At 42.5% G+C, this 23466-nt stretch overlaps 1 long non-coding RNA gene across 1 annotated transcript in view; it reads right to left on the reverse strand.

Annotated features, from left to right (window-relative positions):
• Window positions 1-1208: 1208 nt before the first annotated feature.
• The window catches only part of LOC125485661, a 36230-nt gene continuing 13972 nt past the window's right edge, over window positions 1209-23466 (reverse strand). Inside the window, exon 4 of the long non-coding RNA XR_007264373.1 lies at window positions 1209-1265. This is a non-coding gene — a long non-coding RNA (uncharacterized LOC125485661). The remainder of the gene's footprint in view (window positions 1266-23466) is intronic.

Genomic DNA, 23466 nt, shown 5'->3' on the forward strand with positions numbered 1-23466 from the left:
GGCCTGAATCCTCTAGTATGGAGCTCCAATACTTATCCAAGTCTTGCTGACTTCTGACTGGTTCCGCTGTCTTAGACCTAGACAAGGTCAGCACTGCCAGTGATGTTGGGGCCGTCAATTTGTTGTTATATTGGGATCCTTCCTGTAGACATCTCTCAGTTTGCTGTCCAAAGCTGCACCAGAGAATATTGATCCATTGGGATGGTGTGTGGTTTGGAGAGGAACTTGCAGGTGATAATGTTGCCATGCATCTGTTGTCCTTCTAAATGGTAGAGGTTGTGGGTTTGGAATGTGCTGTAAAGGTGGTTTGGCAAGGTGCTATATTCCATCTTGTAGATAGAACACTGCAGTCACTGTGCATTAGTGGTGGAGCAATTGAATGTTGAAGGTAGGAGACTGAGTCACGAGTCAAAGTGCTCGCAAAAATTTGAGCTCAGCAGGTAATAGGGAAGGGGCAATGAAGTAGTCACCTTTATTTCAAAGGGAATGAAGTCTTGGGAAAATCTCGCTAAAACAATACGAGGCATTTGTCAAACCACGCTTAGAATACATTTAGAATCTAAAGAAGGACATGAACTGCCATTGGTAGTCTGAAGAAGGTTCACTAGATTGATTCCTTGTCTGAAGGGATGGTTTTATGAGTTGAGGTTGTGTATTCGTTAGAGCTTGGAAGAATGAGAGTTCACCTTACTGAAGCACGTAAGATTCTTAGGAGGCTTGACAGGCCGGATGCGAAAAAGTTATTTCCCCATCTGGGAGAGATGAGAACAAGAGGGCATAATTTCAGAGCAAGGGGTCACCCATTTAAGACAGAGATGAGGAATTTCTTCTCTCAGAGGGGAGTGAATCTGTGGAACTGTTTACTGCGGGAGGCTGGGCAGTCAGCTGGACAGGCAGGTTTTTAACCAGGAAGGGGATCAAGGGTTATGGGGAAAAGGCAGGAAAGTGAAGCTGAGGATTATCAGATCAACCATGATCTCATTGATTGGTGGAGCAGACTCAGTGGGTCATAAGATTTCCTTCTGCTCTTACGTCTTATGGTTTTATGTAAGTGAAGTGCTTTGTCTTCGATGGTGTTGCACGTTGAGAGTGCTGTGTGAGCTGCACCCATCCAAACAAATGTACTTCCCCACATTCCTGACTTTATCTTATGAGGATGGACCAGGAATTGGGGAGTCAGGAGACAAGATACTCACCACAGAATTCCTCACCTCTGACCTGGTCTTGTAGAGACAGTGTTCCGATGACTGTGTCCAGTTCCGTTTCTGTTGAATGGGAAGCACCAAGATATTAACAGTAGTGGATCCAGTGATGGTAATGTCACTGAAGGGAAAGGACAATCACAGAATTGTTACACTGCAGGAGGCCATTAAGCCCACTGCATCCACTTTGACTCTGACTGAGCATTATGAATTAATGCCGTTTTCCCATCATTTCCCCATAACATTACACACTACTTCTATCCATATAACCAACCACTGCCCCCCTTGAAAGCCTCAATTGAATCTGCCCCCGCATATTTCTAGGCAGCATATCTAACTGAGTGAAAAAGATAGTTTAATTTCTCACTTGAGATTTCCTTCTTTTGCAAACTACTTTAAATCAACAACCTCTCTCTGGACCTTCTTATGAATGGTTATAGTTTATCCCTGTCCACACTGTCCAGAACACGCAAGGTTTATTGAAAACTTCTATCAAATCTCCCTTTTTCTTCTCCTCTCCAAGGGAAACAATCCCAACTTCTCCAATTTATCCTCCCTACTTGACGTGCCTTAACATTCCTGTAAACTTCTTCAGCATTCTGTCCAATACGTTCACATCCTTCCTGAATGTGAATGATACACAATGAAGCAGCTGAGGTCTAATGAATGTCTTATACAAGTTCAGCACAACCTCCATGCTCTTGTACTCTCTGCCCCTAATAATAAAACTAAGAAAACTGTATGCTTCATGAACTGTTCTCTCCTTCTGTCCTGCCACCTTTAATGATTTCTCCACATGTACACTGAGAACCCTCTGTTCCTGCACACCTTTTGGAATTGTACACTTTATTTTGTACTGTCTTTCATATTCTTTCCACAAAAACATATTACCTTTGACTTCTCTGCATTGAATTTTACTGGCCACTGTCTGCCTACTCCAACACCAAAGGGAGATGGTTAAATAAAAACAAAGTCCTGCAGATGCTGGAGAATTGAAATAAAACAGCAGGTGCTGGAGAAACTCAGCAGGTGTGGCAGCATCTGGACTGAGAAAATTTATTTTAAGTGCAATGTGACTCATGGCTTTTAGTTAAATTTTACTTATCAGTTTTTTAATTTGTTTCTAAATGATGTTATTTATTTCACTGTAAAACGAAAAGGTTTATTATTCTTCATGGGGCTTGCTGATATAAGGAGACGAGGTACAAGCAATTCTATTAAATGAGCAGTGGGAAAATGCAATGCAATCGAATGTCACGTGAGTAAGCATGTGTCTCATTACTGAATACCATGTGATTAATGTCACATTGTCAATTCTCAGAGATAATCCATGAGAGACCTTCCTAACAAATAGCACTGTACGTGGCTTTGTGTTTTCAGCAGCTGGTAACTCAGAGATAGGTACGCCCTGCAAACAGTGCAGCACATTATCTAAAATAATTTATTAGCTCCTTAAATATTTTATACAGGTTCTCCTGATACCAGTGCAGTAGGTGCACAGTAAATAGACATAGTACCATCTCACAATGGCAAAAAATCAGCAAACGAGATTGCAAATGCGCAGGAGTCCAGAGTCGGAAAGCGTATAAATTTCAGAGAGTGTCACAGGACAGGGGGAGGTAACAGAAATGGAGAAGGGTGGGTAGGATGTTTGTGGCCAAAGTGTAACCTTGAAATGATTTGAAGGACAGGAATTTGAAAATCAATGTGTCGTTAGTTCAACATTAATTTGGAAACAGAAAGAACATGTCCACACATTGGGCATTTCCCATCTGAATAAAAGCTTGGGAGCAAGCCTTTCCCTGATACATTCCTCATGGCAAAGCACAGGTCTATCAGCACTAACTGGTCTGGTGTAGATGCAATTAACTGTTCTCTAGTTCATTCTCCATGGCAACACTACCACCAATCAAGTCACCTAGCCACTATCAGCATCCTCTTCTCACAAAATATAAACTGGTGTTCCCTTTCACTTTTGATGTTCTGGCATTTCTACCTTGATGAGCTCAACATGAAAAGATTTGACATCATGGGTCTTTCAATGGAATTAGTCATGTTCTGTACTAGCTATCAAGTGTCTGTATTAATTTCTAAAATGTTAGGATAGTTACATTCTGTGGAGGAATAAATAACAGCCTGTATTTGTATTCTTTTAATCAACTCTTATTGTGAAGATGATTCATTGAAGGTTCCTCAATAAATACTGAGCATTGTACCAAACTTTGCAAATTACATTTAACATTCAATGGAATGGCAGGATTAGTCATTAGTAAGAGTCATCAGAAATCTGAAGGCCACATATGTTAATGTAACAATATGTTGTACAACAATCTGAACAGCAAATACTGATCATGTTTTGAGTCATCCCATCATTGCATGTAGAACAGTGTTATGTGTGTATTTAGACATTAAAAGCGGCTCTCTGGGTTTGGACTGGCAGAATTAACAACTTTTTTTTTCACATATAACCCTGCTCTGCAATGTTATTAGTCATCTTGTTGATTGTGACAATTCACCAGAGATGTCTTAGAACATATGAAATGGGACAGGAAGTTGCTGCAGTGAACATTTGGCAAATTCTGTTCCCCTGAAGCAAGTAACTGGCGAGCAAGAGATTGGAATTGAAATTGAGATGGAACTCCCCATCCCTGCAGTGAAAATCAGCTCAGAACAAAATTCAGAAAACGTTCTCCATCCAAGCTAGGATCCTTCTGCCAAAATCTCCCCCTCATCCCTCAAGATGAAACATCTGGTTTGGATGAAGTTGGACAACTTGGTGTTTAAAGGAGAATATCTCTAGGAGATGGTGGTTACATGTTGCCCTTCTCTGCACATGAAAAGTTAACTGGTAACCAATACAGAAGTCAGAGGTAGGTGCCACTGAGATTTCGGTGGAACAGAACTGAAGTGTTATGTTTGAAGAAGGTACCAATAGATTGAGATTTCCTGTGATGCAGAAAATCAAATAATTGGAGAACCTTATAGGGCACACAAGATTTCAATGCAAAAAATAATTTAATATAAAAAGAAATCATCAATGCTTTATCAATATCTACTAATGTGCAGCAATGAGCACTTTTTTTGAAGTTTGGTTTTCTTTCTTTCCAGCTGATGAAGTATTTACTCATTGGCTTCCATTCAATATATGAACTGTACATCTAGTAATAGCTTCATTCAGAATGGGATGGTGCAATTTGTTGGCATGCAGAGATGTCCTGGATTTAAGATGTCTGACTTTTAACAACCACAATCATCTTCCTTTGTGCCAAGTATGACTTCAACCCGCGTGGAGTTTTCCCTCTGAATCCCATTGACTGGAATTTTACCAGAGCTCCTTGATACCACACTTGGTCGAATGTGGTCTTCATGTCAAGAGCAGTCATTCTCATCTCCCCTCTGGAGTTTAGGTGAGTCGCTTCATCAAACCATCACTCACTGCTTTCTTGAGGCAACTCCATCACATTGCTTTATACTTAGTTTGCAACTGAAATCTTCCTCTTCAGCAAATTCCCATCTGTGCACCCGTCACTGCTGCTCACCTTCATACTGATAGAATTTGATGCCTTTCCTTGATTATTATATTCATATAATGCAATCCAGCAGGAGTGGGTGAAGAGATCCAGCCAATCAGAAACATATATTTTCCCTATTTCAGGAGAAAATGCAGAACATTAGGGGAGAACGAGCAGTCATTCACCCAGCTAAAAACTGAAAAGATGAAAATGTTGGAGATAGGTGGCACCTTGACATCCTTGATTATCAGAGAAGGAAAAACTGAGAGTTCCTGGTGGCAGAATTAAATCTCAGCACCACACTCCACCATATGTTCCAATGAGGCCAACTTCAACAAGGGATCCTCTGAAATGCCCACCTTCTTCCTCAACCCAGGATTCCCCAGCACTGTTGTCAACAGGGCCCTCAACCGGTTCCAACCCATCTCCCTCACTTCCGCCCTCAACCCCTCCCGCAACAGCGATAGGGTTACCCTTCTCCTTATCTATCATCCCACCGGCATCCACATCCAGAAGATCATCAGCCGCCATTTCCGCCACCTCCAGTGAGATGCCACCATCAGACACGTATTCCCCTCCCCTCCCTTGTCCACCTTCAGGGACACCCTTGTCAACTCTTCCTTCACACGCAACACCTCTCCCACCGCCACACATCACCTTCCCCAGCAACCACCGAAGGTGTAACACTTGCCCATTTACCTCCTCCCTCCCCAGTATCCAAGGGCCCAAACATACTTTCCAGGTGAAGCAACACTTCACCTGCATTTCCCAGAATCTAGCCAACTGCATTCACTGCTCACAATGTGGTCTCCTCTACATTGGGGAAATGAAGCATAGACTGGGTGACCGCTTCATAGACCATTTACGTTCTGCTGTAAAAAAGACCCTGATCTTCCAGTTGCCTTTTACTTTAACACACTACCCTGTTCCCTGGCCGACATCTCTGTCTCTGGCTTGCTGCAATGTTCCAATGAAGCTCAGCATAAGCTGGAAGAACAACACCTCATTTTCTACTTGGCGACCCTGCAGCCCTCCGGACTCAATATTGAGTTCAATAATTTAAAGCCTGAACTCTCCCATGTCCCAGTCCCCTACCCCACACATCAGGCCTTGTTATCACATAATTTGCCATTATACATTACCTATTGTTAGCCATAGTCCCCATTAACATCTATTCTCTCTCCTAGCCAGATCGGTATCCAATCATTTGTCAGTCCAACTGTTCTTCTCTCTCTCTGGGTTCTATCCCCACCTATTGTTTACTCCTTACCCCCTCCTCATGATCCTATCTTCTGCATACAAATGGATACTTTGTTAGCTACCATCAGCTCTGAGGAAGGGTCACTGGGCCCAAAACGTTAACTCTGATTGCTCTTCAAGGATGCTGCCAGACCTGCTGAGCTTCTGTTTTTGTTGTTGACTCTGCCACATTAACCGAATTGCAGCTGTGATGGGAAATGATCGTTACTTTGATGTCAATTTACACCAATTCTTGTCGGTACTAATTCACTTCTCTATCAGATCCTGACCATAAACAGCAATAGTCCCTGGATGTAGCTGAGGCTGACTCATGCAGGAAGTCCAGTGATTTCTACCCCCCCCCACACCCACCAACCCCTGCCTTACCGTGCCAGTTCAGTCACTCACACTGCAGTGGGACCAGTTTATTGTTCACTGACTTTAACCTGGTGACTCACACTTCGTAAGGGAGCGATAGCAAACACTGACAGAAGCGACAGCAGTGCAAAGCCAGCAAGGGCTTTCTCCGAGCTTTCCTCAGCTGGACACAGATGTTGTAGCTCCAGGGGCCCATCAACATAAAAGGAGATTGAGGATGGAAATCTGTGATATACTGATAGGCCTAACTTGCGTTGTGTCCATCTCCCTTGTCTGCTCCACTTACTCTAACATATTTGTTGGATTTGTCTTTGGGTGATGTGCGCTGGGCACTTTGTTCATCCTAACTCCAAAATCTCTGCTGTGTGATGTTATAGAAAGCAGAGTAAACCATCAATAGTGTGGAAACCTTGCCTCTTGTGGACTGGAAGACAACTTCCGCACCAATCCAGAAACCTGCAGCATACTTTGAGTGCGTAAATTACTAGACATCTGATGGTAGCATGGTTTTTATTGTCCCATTCCTGGATTTTGAGGTATAATGGCTTATGTTGGTTAAGGGTTAAAGCTTTAGTCAGATAGCAAGTAATAAGTGAAGCTTATGCATGCTTGAACTAACACTCGACGTATCCTGACTGTCAACACAGACAAACTCATGTGAATGCTGGGAATCTGAAACAAACACAGAGAATGCAGGAGAAACTTGGCAAGATTACAGCGCATCTTGTAGGTGGCACACACCTGCCACAATGCATCAGTGGTGGTGGGACTGAACGTTGAAGGAGGCAAATAGGTTTCTGATCATGTGGACTTCTTTACATAGGATGGTGTCAGCTTCTTGAGTGTCATTGAAAATGCACTCATCTGGGCAAGGAGGGGAGTATTCCAACACTTGTGCCTTGTAGGTGGTAAAATGTCTTGGGGAGCCAGGAGGTAAGTTAAATGCTGTGAAATTCCCTGTCTTGCCCTGCTTTTTTTCTGATCAGCAGTAATACTCTGTATGGTGGAAGATTCAATGCTGTGGATCTGCACTCACACGTAGCTATGAAAGGTAGATTTACTTCCCTCCAGCACCCTCCACCAATTCTTTTAGCCCTTTGACATCCATCTCCATGACATTATTTGCCTCAGCCAACCTGCTTCTGAAATCCTTATCCATGCTTTTGTTACCTCCAATCGAGACTATCCCAATGCTGTCTTTGTTGGATGACAGATCCTTGCCGCAGTCACCTTGGGGAAAAATCCATCAAGCTGATTTGCTGTCGCTGACCTCCTTTCAGGGTGAGGTTTAAAGGAGCTGCCTGGCCTAGTGTGATAGAGGAAAACTACCTGTGGACTAGTGAGAAAGGGCCTTGTCTTAAACAAGATGCAGTTTATTGGATGATAGCAATCAAGTCCAAGTTATGTCAATTAGTAGACACTGTTACTAAGACCATGATAGCCATGATGTGGAGGTGCCGGTGTTGGACTGGGGTGGGTAAAGTCAGAAGTCACACGACACCAAATTATAGTCCAACAGGTTTATTTGAAATCACAAACTTTTGGAGCGCAGCCCCTTCGCCTGGTAAGTGGAGGAATGAAGTGATGAAGGAGCAGCACTCTGAAAGCTAGTGATTTCAAATAAACCTGTTGGACTATAACCTGGTGTTGTGTGAATTCTGACTAAGATGATGAGGGGGAGCTCAATGGTGCGTCTGATTGTTTCAAAATCCAGAACTGCCCTCCTGCTTGAATCCGTTTGACATTGTCACATTGTGTGTTACTTAGTACAGTGCATAACATTAACTGTTCCAGACTCTTACACTCTTGTGCAACATCTGTCCCCAGGGCTTTTTTCTCCACTATTAATATTATATCTTTATGTATGTAGTTAAATTTACCACCATTTAATTTCCCCTCAAGTATCTGAATTCACAAATCTAGGAGGTTTCCCTATTCGCCCAGGATGATTTCGAAGATTGGGAAGTCTCTGAGGTGGAGACAAATGAATTTGATTCTGTTCTTTACAGTGTGATAGCTAAAAGCCTCTTTAAAATAGAAACACTTTTTTTATCTGGTCTGAAATGTCAACTCTGATTTCTCTCCAGAGATGCTGCCAGACCTGCTGAGCTATTCCAGCAACTTCTGCTTTTGTTTCTGATTTACAGCAGCCGCAGTTCTTTCGGTTTATATTTCGCATTTTTTATCACTGGGATTTCCTTCACTGACAGTATTTCTTGCTGAAACAGGTGATCTCTCCATTGTAATATCTGGATGAGTCAAAATCTCAAACAAAAATAGAAATTGCAGGAGAAACTCAGCAGGTCTGGCAGCATCTGTGGAGAGAAAACAGTGTTAACATTTCAAGTCTAGTGATCCTTCTTAAGAACTTATAGTCATAGAGTCATAAAGCATAGAAGCAGATCCTTCGGTCCAACTTGTCCATGCTGACCAGATATCCTAAATTAATCCAGTCCCATTTGCCAGCATTTGGCCCACATTCCCCAAACCTTTCCTATTCATATACCCATCCACTTGCCTTTTAAATGTACCAGCCTCCATCACTTCCTCTTGCAGCTAACTCCATACACATACCACCCACTGCATGAAAAAGTTGCCCCTTAGGTCCCTTTTAAATCTTTCCCCTTTCACCTTAAACCTATGCCCTATAGTTTTGGACTCCCCTACCCTGGGAAAAAGACTTGTCTATTTACACTATCCATGCCCCTTTTGATTTTATAAACATCTGTAAGGTCACCCCTCAGCCTCTGACGCTCAAGGGAAAATAGCCCCAGCCTATTCAACCTCTCCCTATAGCTCAAAACCTTCAACCCTGGCAATATCCTTGTAAATCTTTCTGAACCTTTTCAAGTTTCACAACATCTTTCCAATAGCAGGAATACCATAATTGAACGTAGTATTCCAAAAGTGGCCTTGTCAATGTCATGTACAGCCACACATGATGTCCCAACTCCAATCCTCAATGCTCTGACCAATGAAGGCAAGCATGCCAAACACCTTCTTCAATCACTACCCTGTCTATCTGCGACTCCACTTTCAAGGAGCTATGCACCTGCACCCCTACGGTCTCCTTGATCAGCAACACACCTCAGGGCACTACCATTGAGTGTACAAGTCCTACCCTCGATTGTCTTAACAAAATGCAACACCTTGCATTTATCTAAATTAAACTTCATCTGCCATTCCTTAGCCCAATGGCCTATCTGATCAAGGTCCCATGTACTCAGTGATAATCATCTTCGCTATCAACTACACCACCTATTTTGGTGTCAAACTTACTAACCATACCTCATGTATTGACATCAAAATTATTATATAAATTACAAAAAGCAGTGGACCCAGCATGGATCCTGACACTGCTGGTCAGAGGCCTCCAATCTGAAAAACAACCCTCTACCACCACTCTCTGTCTCCAGCCTTCAAGCCAGTTTTGTATGCAGTTGGCTAGCTCCCCCAGATCCAATGTGATCTAACCTTACTAACCAATCTACCATGCAGAATCTTGTTGAACAACTTGCTGAAGTCCATATAGGCAATGTCATGTGCTCTGTTTTCAAGCTTCTTCGTCACCTCTTCAAAAACCTCAATCAAGTTAGTGAGACATGATCTCCCACACACAAAGCAATGTTGACTGCCCCTGATCAGTCCTTGCTTTTCCAAAATGCATATAAATCCTGCCAGTAGCTAGGAAAAGATTATATCAATGCAGATTAAACGTGGTGGGGTGCAAAGGAGTGAGCAGATAGGTGGAAACGGACCCAGGGAGAGAGAAAGACATTTAGGTAGACAAAGAGAGGGTTGATACTAAGTCAGGGAAGGAAAATAGCTGATAATGGGACAAAAAAATTAGGCAAAAATAGGTTGGCCTTGCTGAAAATAGCCAAAGGCATAACAGGGCCTGATGTGTTGGGGTGGGTAAAAGACATGGAAGGTGGTGTTCAGACCCTAAAATTATTGATCCTGATATTGAGTCCTGAAGGCAACAGGGTCCTAAAGTGGAAAATGAGATGCTGTTCTTCCAGCTTGCACTGAGATTCGCTGGAGCACTGCAGTAGGCCCGAGACAGAGATGTTAGCCAGGAACTCGATGGCATGTTGAAGTGTCAGGCAACTGTAAGCTTGGGGTCACTTGTGCAGACAGAATGTAGGTGTTCCACAAAGCAGTCACCCAGTCTGCATTTCATCTCCTCAGTGGAAGGAAGATCACATTGTGAGCAGCATACACACCTGACTGGATTGAGTGAAGTGCAGGTGAAACGTGGCTTCACCTGGAAGGTGTGTTTGTGGCCTTTGATGGTAAGGAGGGAGGAACTAGGGAGGGCTGGTTACACCTTCTGTGTCTGCATGGGAAGATGCGTTGGGAATGTAGGGGGCTGTTGGGAGTGAAGGAGAGATTGACCAGGATGTCCCAAAGGGAATGGTCCCTGCAGAAGGCTGACAAGGGAGGAGAGGCGGATATGTATCTGGCAGTGGCATCACACTGGAGGTGGCAGAATGGCAGTTAATGACCTTTTGGATGTGGATGCTGGTGGGATAGCAGATGGGGTCAAGGGGGACCTTATCATTGTTGTGGAGGGAAGCAAGGAAGTGAGGGCTGAAGTGCAGGAGCTGTTTTGGACACAACTGAGGGCCCTATCAACCACGGTGCTGGGGAATTGTTGGTTAAGCTATAGGGTGAACATTTTGGAGGCCTACGGGGAGGTTCATCATCAGAACAAGTGTGACCAAGATGGAGAAACTGGGAGAATGGAGTAGAGCCTTTACAAGAAGCAGGGTGTGAGGAAGTATAGTCAAGGTAACTGTGGGGATCGGGAGTTTGTAGTGGATATTGGTGGCCAGCCTATCCAGAGAGATGGAAACAGAGATGTTGAGGAAAGGAAGGGAGGAAAAGGTAAAGGTGAGAGAGGGATGGAAATTAGAAGTGAAGTTGATAAATTTTCCCAATTCCGAATGAAAGGGGGAAGCTGCACTGATGATGTGCCGGAGAAAGAGTTGTGAGTGGGGGCTGGAGCAGGATTGGAATAAGGAATAAGGAATGTGCCTCACAAAGAGAAAATATCTGGGGGCTATGCAGATATCCACAGCCACACCTTTGATCTGAAGGAAGTGAGAGGAGTTAAAGAAGAAGTTGTTCAGAGTGAGGACGAGCTTGGCCAGGTGAAGGAGGGTGGTGGTGGTTGGGGGGTTTGGGGGGTAGAAGAACATGACGTCATTTACCCCTGCAGACCGTGCAGGCTTCAGAACTCAATATTGAATTTAACAATTTTAGAGCGCAAACACCTTTTCAAGGTCATTTACCCAGCCCCACGGCCCAGGGCTTGTCATGACATGGGCATCTTTCAGCACAACCAAACCATTTTCACCCATCATCAGCTTTTCTTTCTCCCTGGCACACTATCAGCCATCTCTTTGTGTGGCCAACTGTTGCTTGCTCTCTCTGAGTTCCAACTCCACCTATATACCCACTCCTCCCCGCTCAACCCCTGTCTTCAGCATATATACCACCTTTTTCCAGCTACTACCAGCTCTGAAGAAGGGTCACTGCACTTAAAACATTAACTCTGCTTTCTCTCTCCACAGATGCTGCCAGACCAGCTGACTTTCCCCAGCAACTTCGGTTTTTATTTCAGATTTCTAGCATCCGCAGTACTTTGTTTTGTTAAAATCTCATGATTTCCCTTTGAAACAGATGTGTATTGTAGTATCCTCAACTTAGTACCAGGCAATTTTCCCTCTTTTTCACACTATCCTGGATCTCTGAACCAGGCAGTTTTTTTTTTCTGACAATATTCCAAATTTGTGAACGTTGGCTGTCCCTTCACAATGGTGGCTTCCATGGGGTTATATACACCACATGCTCCATCTGTGCAAGTAGACTTTTTATTTGCAGTCTACCTGAAAACCTGTGCAGAAACATCAAGCCTTTTTGTTTCAATTTGTTCATTACGTTGAATGTTTCATTCATTCTTAGCAAATGCATCATTGGTAAAACCAATATATTTACCCCTGTGACGATACTATGGTTTTAAGATGTGTATTTGGCCTGATGTTTTTTTTATAAAGAAAGGTTGAGACAGAATTGCCAATCAGTCTACTCAGAGCCAATAAAGTAAAGCATTTGTGAGGTTTTGGGTTTTTCTTTTAACTTGGAACAATAGAAGCAGGCTGAATGGGTGGGGTCAAGCTCCCGTAGAAACAGGACGTTTAGTTTTAGTTTCTCAGCAGCAGTTGCTGCTGGGTTCTGGAAGCTAGATGTGGAAGTTCTTATTCCTCTCTCTGTTACAGCTAAAAGATAGGGGTTCTCTTCTTGCTGGTAGAATTGAATCTGGGACAATCTATTTTGCTGAATTTGCCTTTGCCAAAAGGTGTGTTTATGGGATGTTACTATATTGGAACAGTTAGTGTTTAGAAGTTAAATAATCTATTTTCTGTTAAGTTTTCCAGTAGAATTGTTATTCCAATTTCTTTGTTGTGTTTTAACTATAGCGTATGAATAAAATATGTTTTGCTTCAAGAGTGGTAGTTTGACTAAGCAAATTGCATCTAGAACACAATGTCTGGTACTTGCCTTTAAAAATAAGAAAAAGTTATGGTCTAGGCCATTTTAATATATTTTGGGGCAATTTCGTCTGATCCATAACACTCCCTTAGTTACAGTATTTGAGGATAACTTCTTCCTTGGCACTGTTACTGCTGAATTTTCTCAGAAGATAAGGAAATGAAATTCTTTGTTTGAACTTGTCTATTCCAAAGCAGCTCAGCATCTAACATCAAGCTTGAGTCTATCACTTTGCCAAGCTGTACTACACTTTGAGAAGCATCAGGTAAGTGATTAGTTAGTTAGCTGAAGTTGAATGTACTGTTCATTGGCTTTCTCATCATTTATGTCTCCTTGAAAACCTTGCTCAGTCTGGCCGTCAGAACTTTCTTCAGCGATGATAGGAGTGGAATATATATATCTTCCAGCCCTACCTAATCAGAAGTTTGACAACTGGTTATGAGATCTTCAATGTCTTTAGAGATGTCAGGCCACCACCTTGTTGACCAGACTTTGGCTCTGCACCTGGTGAGTTGTCCCGTGAATCCTTTCCAGGCCATCTTCCTGAAGCAAAGCTGGAGTGCACCAGGTAGTGATCTACGATCGTGAAATACTGCTGCTGCTCAAAGTATGTGCACATTGCTAATGTATTAGACCTTTGTTGTAGGCATCCTGCAGCACATACTGACAAATGGTGACACATTCTGGGTCACTTGTGAGCTTCTGTTGAGTTTGGATGTTGCCAATTATGGCTGCGAGGCAACTGTCCCTTAGCCATACGATGAAAAAAAAATCACTTATGCCAAAATAGCTCATCTCAATGGATTCCGTACTCTGTTTGCATTCTAATGAGTCAAGGAGGCTGTCTAAAATCTTCTACCAGTTGTCCCTTAACGCAAATTTATTTGACCTGTTGTCCCATGTTTGACCATTCCTTTCAAACGTACAGAGTTCTTAGGGAAATTGACGAGATAGAGGCAGAAAGGTTGTTTTCCCCTTAAATCAAGGGCCAGCAGATATAATCTCAGAGTAAGGGGTCAGCCATTCGCTTGTAACTTTAGTATTCAGTAGTATATCTTCCAAACCATGCCATTTCACTGTTGAGGGACTAAACACTAATTCTTCAGCCATGGAAAACTATCTAATAATATAGTTACACTCATTCTTGTATCAAACTTAAAATTAGTGAGTTGTCAATTGACATAAATACGTTGCCAAAGTTCTTGGCTTGGATCATCTATTTCCCCTAGGATTACCTTTGACTTTTCTACCTAATTAACAACTTTGTGTGAACAGGTATTTGAATTTTTACTACTCTAACTTTATCCTGCTTCTACACATCCACTGGAATTGACCAATTGTTTTATGGATGGACCAATTGTTTTAATTATACCTGGGCAGTTTCCTAGCTCCACAGCATTGAAACTGGCCTGTAGTAACCACTTATTCTCTCTACTCATGTGTATCTTTTTGTATGTTAAGTAGTGATTGGATTTTGCTAATCTCCTATGATAAGATTGATCTGTTTTCCTTCCAGGTTTCTGCTTCACTCAATATTTGAATGGCATTCTCTAATGTCAAGTTGTCTTTGAACATTAATAAATCTGACAAAGTATCATCAATAGCTTCAACAACAATTCTATCTCTTACAAATTTTGATTTCAAAGCTCCACTGTCAAATTTTCACATTAGCTTGTTGAGGTTATTAATTTTTATGGATTCGCATGCATGAAGTTTTCTGCTACATCTTGTTCTTTCAAGGACTTTATTTGCTGTTAGATTAAACATATTAAAAACTTGCTGAACTTGATGTTATAAAAATACAGTAGTTTCTTATATCGTGGCAATTATAACATTGTGAACCATAGTCCCAACTGAATATGAAAGCATATTTACTTGTTCAGCTTCTGACTAAGTATCTGGATTTGAAGCAACTATGAGGTTTAAGAACTATTTTCTCTAAAATGCCCAAATCTCTGCTCCTTTTGGCCTTTCACAATCAGGTTATTTTTATTGCCATGTCTTCCCAGCATGATGACTCATTGTCCATACTTTAAAGGCTTTTTAATTCTGCTGAATCTCAAAAGTGCTTTTTCCTCCTTGTATTATAGCATTTCAATTCTGCAGTGTAACAGTGCTCTTCTGCTGTACAGAAGAGATTGCTCTCATTTATGCAGTCAAAATGGAGAATTCCCACTCATTGCGAATGAAATGGATGATTTCCACCCTTTCTGTCCCTAACAAGCATTTCCTTTTCTCTTTAGTGGCTTTGTTGAATTAATCCTACCCTTTGTGACTATATAAGATGAATCACATGCCTACAATAGATGGCCCTCAATGAGTGCAGGACTACTTCTAATCCCCATTGCTTTCTATTTTCTTCTGATTGACTTTCCACTGGCTACATTCTCAATAAATTCTTACAGCTTTTAATGGAAATCAATTAATGGATCGTTCGCTTTCTACTGCAGCCTGAATGGTCTCTTAACTTTCTTCTACCACAGACTTTGTCTAAGTTAGTCTTTGAATTTGCCCCTTTTTTTGCTTTACTTCTGGTTTTGGACAGTTCCTGAGTTCATGACCTTATTTTAAATTAGTTTCTGTGCCTCTTGATTTTTCATACTGTAGTCGTGATTAGTGGTTTCACCCCACCATGGCAGGGACTCGTGGTCTGAGCTGTTAATTGTTTTTATTTTCTCATTTCCAGCTGGAATACTAAGTTTTTTCTATCCTTTCTTCCCTTTCCTGTTAAATTTCAAACTTTACTTACAGAACCTCTGGCAGCTGTTCACTCAAAGGCACGGTGGCTCAGTGGTTAGCAATGCTGCCTCACAGCGCCAGGGACCTGGGTTTGATTCCACCCTCGGGCAACTGTCTGTGTGGAGTTTGCACGTTCTCCCTGTGTCTGTGTGGGTTTCCTCTGGGTGCTCCGGTTTCTTCCTTCAGTCCAAAGATGTGCGGGGTAGGTGGGTTAGCTGTGCTAAATTGCCCATAGTATACAGGGATGCCTAGATTAGGGGGAGCGGTCTGGGTGGGATGCTCTGAGGGTCGTTGTGGATTTGTTGGGCTGAAGGGCCTGTTTCCACTCTGTAGGGATTCTATGACAATTCTAACCTTCGGCATCCAATGCAGTTTTTAACCACATGGAGAGACCAGTGCTGTAGTTCCTTGGTCATGTGTCCTGCTGTACATCTCCTCCCAGCTTTTTACAATCGACTGTATTTCAGCCCTTGCAGCATCCTGCAACAAACTCTGGACAGTTCTTGAACAGTCAGCTGTTTGAGCATTTTTCTGTTGCTGTTTCTCCCTTGACCATCCTTCTGAAAGCTGTGTCTGAAGATTTCTTGAAAGCTCACTGAATGTGCTCCTCTGCTCACCATGCCTTGGGATGGATCCTCACCACAATCACATTGGTGAAAGGTAGATTTACTGCCACTTTCTTCCTTTTAGTCTGGGATCTTAATTGGTCTGGAAAGAGAGATGAAAACTACTTGGTTGCTTAAGAAGACAGTCTTTTCTTAAATGCAATGTAGGTTGTTGTAATCAGGTACAGGTTACACGGGTATGATTGTACAAAGACAGAAGTTGCTGGAAAAGCTCAACAGGTCTGGCAGCACCTGTGGAGAAAAAATCAGAGTTAATGTTTTGGGTCCGGTGACCCTTCCTCAGAACGGGTCCCATTGTTGCAAGGACTGTGTTGGGTTAGCTCGACATTAGTCCCCCTCCTTCAGATCCAGAGCTGTCCTCCTGCCTGAGGCCATGTGACAACATCATAATGGGCAGTGTCGAGAGGCACTCCTCAACATTAACCCTTTCAGGCTATTAGACTGTTGTACAACATTCTTGGTCAGTTTTCTAACCTCCATGAATTTGAACTCATCCAAAACCCTGATCTTCGTTTGCTCACTCACAGTAATTCCCATCCACTCACCATACCTGCAGTCACTGAGTAACATTGCCTTGTAGTCCCTCAAGGCCTCAAATTTAACATTGTCATCTTAAGGCACCAATGCGGCTCATGTCAGTCTTCAAAATCCTTACCCAATCTTTTAGTGCCTGTCTTTTCTGCTTGGTATGTATTTCAGTGCTCTATTAATTATAAAGAGTTGATTACTTTCATGTGAATTGTTAGACTACATCACGAGTGTTGTCAGTTCACATGTTACTGGAATCTACTGTAAAAAGTTTCTAATAGACTCCTGCTAAGTAGTGTAAATAGTATATGCTCATTTGTTTGCACCAGCATCGTTTCCAATTGTTGGGCCGAAAGGCCTGTTTCCACACTGTAGGCATTCTATGATTCTATGATTCTAACTCTCTTCTCCCAAAAGCACCCCAAGCCCCATCTTGAGAATTATACATGGTGCCAGCTGTCAGTGAACCATTTACTAAGGGTCCCAGTTGAAGTTGATAAAGACAAGAAAGTTAAAAGCCATCAGCCCACCAGAACACACTCACACAATGCCTGCTACAGCAAGCAGAACAACTAGTTGCTAACAGATCTTGGCTACAGCCAAACTCGACATGCACAGACCTCTGGAGAAACCTTTACCTCTATCCAAGGCCTTGCAGAGATAATTGTACACTGGAGATGTGTCAGTACTTTTTAAAAAAAATTCATTCACAGGATGAGGGCATCGTTGACTAGGCCAGCAATAATTGCCCAGAGCGCAGTGAAAAGTCAACCAAATTGCTGGAGTCACATGTAGGCCAGATCAGGTAAGGATGGCAGTTTCCTTTCCTAAAGGGCATTAGTGAACCAGATGGGTTTTTCCTGACATTGGACAATAAATTGACAATTCATGGTCATCATTTGACTCTTAATTCCAGACATTTTTTTCCCAAATTCAAATTACACCATCTGCTGTGGCAGGATTCAAACCCGGATCCCCAGAACATTATCTGGGTCCCTGGATTAACAGTCCAGTGATAGTGCCACTAGGCCATCACCTCCATTTTGGACTGGACTGCCTCTGGACTTGCTTAGAAGCTCGATGAATACAATCAGCATCTGTGCCGATTATGTTTCAAGAAGATAAAGAGGTTGGTCAATAACCCATTAAATATGAAGAAGTCATTAAAAGCCTACAGCTCTGACTTCATTTTCAGAAGGAGCTTTCAACTGTCCAAGAAAAATTGGGCAGGGGCACCCAGGAATTTGCAAAAAGTGTACATTCCGAAGCAGATGCCCTGCATTGGGTGCCAGGTACCTATGGCTCTGGGTGGGTCTGTCACAAGGCAGAGCTGGAGGGCACTCTCACCACCATTTAGTGATGTCTCCATTGTGGTGATAAAACATCATTTCACCATCAAGCCTCTCCTGTCACTAATGCAGGGTACCAGTCCTGCCACTGGGGAGGGCATTTAAAAATAGTGTGCCACCATGGGGAGCTTTCATCTCCTGTTCAACAACTGGTTCCAACTAATTAGAGAACCTTCATATTGGTCACTCTTTAAAGATGAGATGATCGAACTAAAATGACATTTTAAGACCACCAACACAATGGTTAAGGACAAGATAAATTTTACACTGGATGCATGGCGGGAAGTGTCTATTTTCTCCGATACATAAATCCTGCTCAGAACAGAGTGTCTCCAGTCATCCGCCTTTCAATCCCGAGGCCCACGAAGCATCGCATTAAAGGTACAAGGCCAGATGGCTGCCACGTTTTGGCTTGAGGGAACAGAAATCACTGAAACACTTCATCCACGATTAGAACTGCTCCTTAATGAGCTGCAAGACCTCCACAGACTTGCATCTTGTCTGCAAGGAGGATGAGCTGAACAATCGATTAGGTAAATTCAAAAGGTCTGTCCTCTGAGGAGTTGTGGTACAAAATGTCTACAATTCAAGTACATTGTCCACGACGGCAGATTAAATGTCACTGGAACCAGAGGAGAAAAGCTTCTCATGGAATCCTGCTAAAACCTATATGAACAATGCAAACAGTTATTAATATACACCAATAAACACTCGTCAGTTTGTGCCAGCAAGGTTTTAAGTTCTATTCTATCAATTACACCCAGAGCCTGATCATGATAATATTTTTAGTACGAGTTATACTCATCAACACACATCAACTGCCAATTCTATAATGCTTCAGAATTGATATTCCCATCATGTCAAATCTATCTATGAGCTTAACTCTTAATGTTTCTGCACTGTGTTCCAGCCTACAAACTCCAAGAGTTCTGTGCTCCTCAAAGTCTGGTTTTCTGAGAATTCTCAATTTCCTTTGTCTCACAATTAGGGCAGGCGATGGCCTAGTGGTATTACTGCTGGACTGTTAAGCCAGACACTCAGGTAATGTTGTGGGGGCTTGGGTTTGAATCCTGCCACGGCAGATAGTGGAATTGGAATTCAATAAATATTGGGAAGTAAGAGTCTAATGATGACCGTAAATCCATTGTTGATTTTTGTGAAAAACTCATCTGTTTCACTAATGTCCTTTAGGGAAGGAAACTGACATCTTTCCCTGGTCTGGCCTACATGTGACTCCAGACATACAGCAATGTGGTTGACTCTAAACTGCCCTCTGGGCAATTAGGGATGGGTAATAAATGCTGCCTGGTCAGCAATGCCCTCATCCTTGAATGAATAAAGGAAAAAAGAAAATTGGTGACCATGTTATTAGCCAAGTCCAGCGTTCAGAAACACCCTCCCTAAGCATCTCCACTTAACTACCCTAATCTCCTTTAAGATGCCTGTTCAAACATACCTCTTTGATCATAGTGCATAATCTGGCATAATAGCAGTGTACGTGCATTGGTGTTGGATTTTACTTGCTCTCACTCCCATGAAGCATCTTAACATATTTCACAGAATGACAGAAATGTTACAGTACAGACTGGGGCGAATGGCCTCATCGGTGCCTGCACTGCGTCTATCACCTGGTGCCAATCTCCTGCCTTTTACCCATATCCCTGCCCACCGATTCTGTCCAAATAATCATCCAATGCTTTCAATTGAACCACCACATTTCCAGCAGTGCATTCCTTCCGAATGTGTTAAAGTTGATACATGAATGCAAATTTGTGTTGTTGGTGTCAACCTGCTTAACCAACATCCAGTCTTGGATAAATCTTGATTTGCTCCAGTTAAACAGGAGGAGACCAATGTAATTATTTTCAGTCCCACTACAAAGCCTTGCTACTGATTCAATTCCTCTCAGCCATTATATCAGACTGAGCCTGATCATTCATAAGCGCAGTGGTTTGTCCAATGTTTCACCTACCCTTTCCTCGTACCTCCAGCGCTGCCTCCATCTGGCTGTGCACTTGTTTCTCCGTCAGTTTATTACTTTTACCTGTTTATTTTTCTGTTGATCCTACCATCCCTGATTATTTCCTGTGCCTGTAGAAACTACCACAAATTCTGTTTACAGTCACCTACTTAAGTTTTCTATTCCACTGTGTTTTATAGCCCTCTATACTCAGGTGATTTTGATTAACTTGGAGAGGTGTTTGAAACTAAAATGGCTTTGTTTCTTTTCCGAGACTTTGAACTGCCACATTTCCACAACTTGTGCAATATTAAACGCTTGGCTTCCAACTGGATTCAGCAGCTTTTCCTGTGGTGTTGAGAATTGTTTTCCATTACTGCAGATTTAATCATTACATTACAGCATAACTTGGGATTTAAAACAATTAGAGCAGACCTGTAACCAGCCTCGATCTTTTTAGAATGTTTGTCTGATATTCTGAAGATCTTTGGATGCACTTATTGCCCTTTTTAATAGAAAAAAAATGTGATTTTTAGCTATTTGATGTTAGTCATAGAATCATACAGCAGAGAAACAGACCCTTCGATCCAACCCATCTGTGTCAAAGCAGATATCCCTCATTTGGCCCATATCCCTCTAAACCTTTCCTCTTCATATACCCATCCAAATGCCTTTTAAATGTTATAATTGTACCAGCCTCCACCACTTCCTCTGGCAGCTCGTTCCATGCACGCACCACCCACTGCTTCAAAAAGTTGCCACTTAGGTCCCTTTTAAATCATTTCCCTCCCACCTTAAACCTATTCCCTCTAGTTTAGACTTCCCTGCCCTGGGAAAAAGATCTTGGCTATTCACCCTATCCATGGTCCTCATGATTTTACAAATCTCCATAAGGTCACCCAATCAGCCGAATCAATGCTCACGGTCTAAGGCAACATTTGTACGTAACCAATTGGATGACTTTTTAAAAATAGATGAATTTTGATATAATTTCCAGCACCATCTGACATCCAAACTAAAACAAAAGAGAAAGAAAGTGCTGGAGAAACTCAGCAGGTCTGGCAGCTTCTGTAGAGAGAGACATGGAGTTAATGTTTTGAGCTTTTAGAGTCATAGAGTTGTACAGCATGGAAACAGACCCTTTGGTCCAACTCGTCCATGCTGACCAGATATCCTAAATTAATCTAGTCCCATTTGACCCAATCCCTCTAAACCTTTCGTATTCATATACCCATCCAGGTGCCTTTTAGATGTTGGTACTGTACCCGCCTCCACCACTTCCTCTGGCAGCTCGTTCCGTACACACACCACCCTCTGGGTGAAACTCAGTATGATTCTTCTTCAGAATTGTAAGGGGCTGGAAAATAGAAGTGTTTAATAATGTTGACAGAGGAGGAGGAAGAGTAAGTGGTATATGGTTAAATCCATGTGGTTAAATCATACCATACACTGCCATATTACAGAATTTAACGAAATCGTACAACTATCCATTGTCTCTACCTAATAGCTAAGGAACAATAAAAAGAGTTATAGACCTCTCTTATACAACTGCTGAATGACAATTGCTAAATACGAAGTGTTTAGAGGGATATGGACCAAATGCTGGCAAATGGGACTAGAGTCATTTAGGGTATTGGTTGACATGGGTGAGTTAGACTGAAGAGTCTGTTGCCATTCTGTACATCTCTATGATTCTATGATATAGGTGTGATAGAAGTCACTTCAAAGTGTGTTGACATTTTAGCAATGTTTGTGTGATGATATATATGACATGACCTCTGATCTGACTTAAAATAAGTTGAACTCTTCCTGTAACAAGTAATGCAACATCACTTGCTGATTCAAGCTATTTGATGGAGGAACTTTCCGAGGAAGGGTCACCGGACCCGAAACGTTAACTCTGATTTTTTTCTTCACAGATGCTGCTAGACCTGCTGAGATTTTCCAGCAACTTCTGTTTTGGTGTTGAAGGAGGAACTTCTACCTTTTGGCGAGTGTGTTAGCTATAGTAGGGAGTACAACAACAGAGGCACAGCAGACACAGAAGAGGAATGTGGAACCTTCCCTGCCTGTAATCCTGAAGAACCAACCAATGCCTTCCTGAGTGTGTGCAGGGAGAGGATGATCAATGTGAGAATGGAAATGTTTTATATCATGTTTCAGAGCAGGGAAACATTCAGCTATCTCAGTGGTTCTCTGCAATAGGACCTGAGACAATGATGGTTTAGATGCTGCGATGCCTCTCAAGGTAACCAGTGCACTCAGTCTCTCGCTCAGTCTTTATATGTGTGTGCCATTTCAGTCAGATACTAGTGATGTGTGAAACATCCAGCAGAGTGCAACGAGAACACACAATCTGCAGATCGTCAAAATTATCTACCAGAGACCTTTCATTAACCCTGTCATGTCCCTGCGAAGATCAGGGAGATGTCCAACACATTCCAAACGATTCCTGATTAACTGAAAGTGTTTACGACTATCAATGGAACCATATTCCACCGATGAACCTGTTTCATAACCTACTGATTGAATGGCGTGAGCATTTACCCATCCAAAGGACGTGAATGTGAATTTTAATCGCTGGGGAAGTGTTATTGATGGATTCAGCTTCAAGAACTCGATGGGGTGATGAGAGTTGTCCACAAAAAAATGCAGCGAATATCACGATGCCAAAAGCAGCAATGCCACACAGCTGCCCAGGGAAGTGGGAGAAGTGGATACGATAGCAATATCTAACAGGCATTTAGACAAACACATGAATAGGCAGGGAAGAAGAATATGGAGCACATGCAGGCAGATGGGATTCATTTAGAATGGCATCATGGTGGGCCGAAGGGCCTGTTCCTATGCTGTACTGTTCTATAATGCATCACAAAAATAAACATTCTGAATTGCAATGGAACAGTTTGTGGTTAAAAACCCTCAGTTATGTAACAATTAAAGAAAGATGACAGACAATGAACATATGATATGCACCCTTCTGAAAAAAGGATGGAGAGGGCCTAGGTAGGGGATTTCTAACTCCTTCACTATCTTCCTCCATACCCATGACGTAACATCCACTTCAGAGCACATCCTGCAGCACACAGATTCTGTTCTGGGTTGAGACAGGGTGGCATAATGGCTCAGTGGTTAGCACTGCTGCCTCCCAGCAGCAGGGACCCAGCTTCAATTCCCACCCTCAGGCAGCTGTCTGTGTGGAGTTTGCACATTCTCCCTGTGTCTGTGTGGGTTTCCTCCAGGTGCACCTAGAATCCAAAGACATGCAGGTTAGGTGGACTGGTTGTGCTAAATTGCCCAGAGTGTTCAGGGACATGCAGGCTAGATGGACTAGCTGTTGGAAATGCAGGATTACAGAGATGTTGGGGGTGGGTT

Source organism: Rhincodon typus, chromosome 21 (assembly GCF_021869965.1).
Source record: "Rhincodon typus isolate 14 chromosome 21, sRhiTyp1.1, whole genome shotgun sequence".
Classification (NCBI taxonomy): domain Eukaryota; kingdom Metazoa; phylum Chordata; class Chondrichthyes; order Orectolobiformes; family Rhincodontidae; genus Rhincodon; species Rhincodon typus.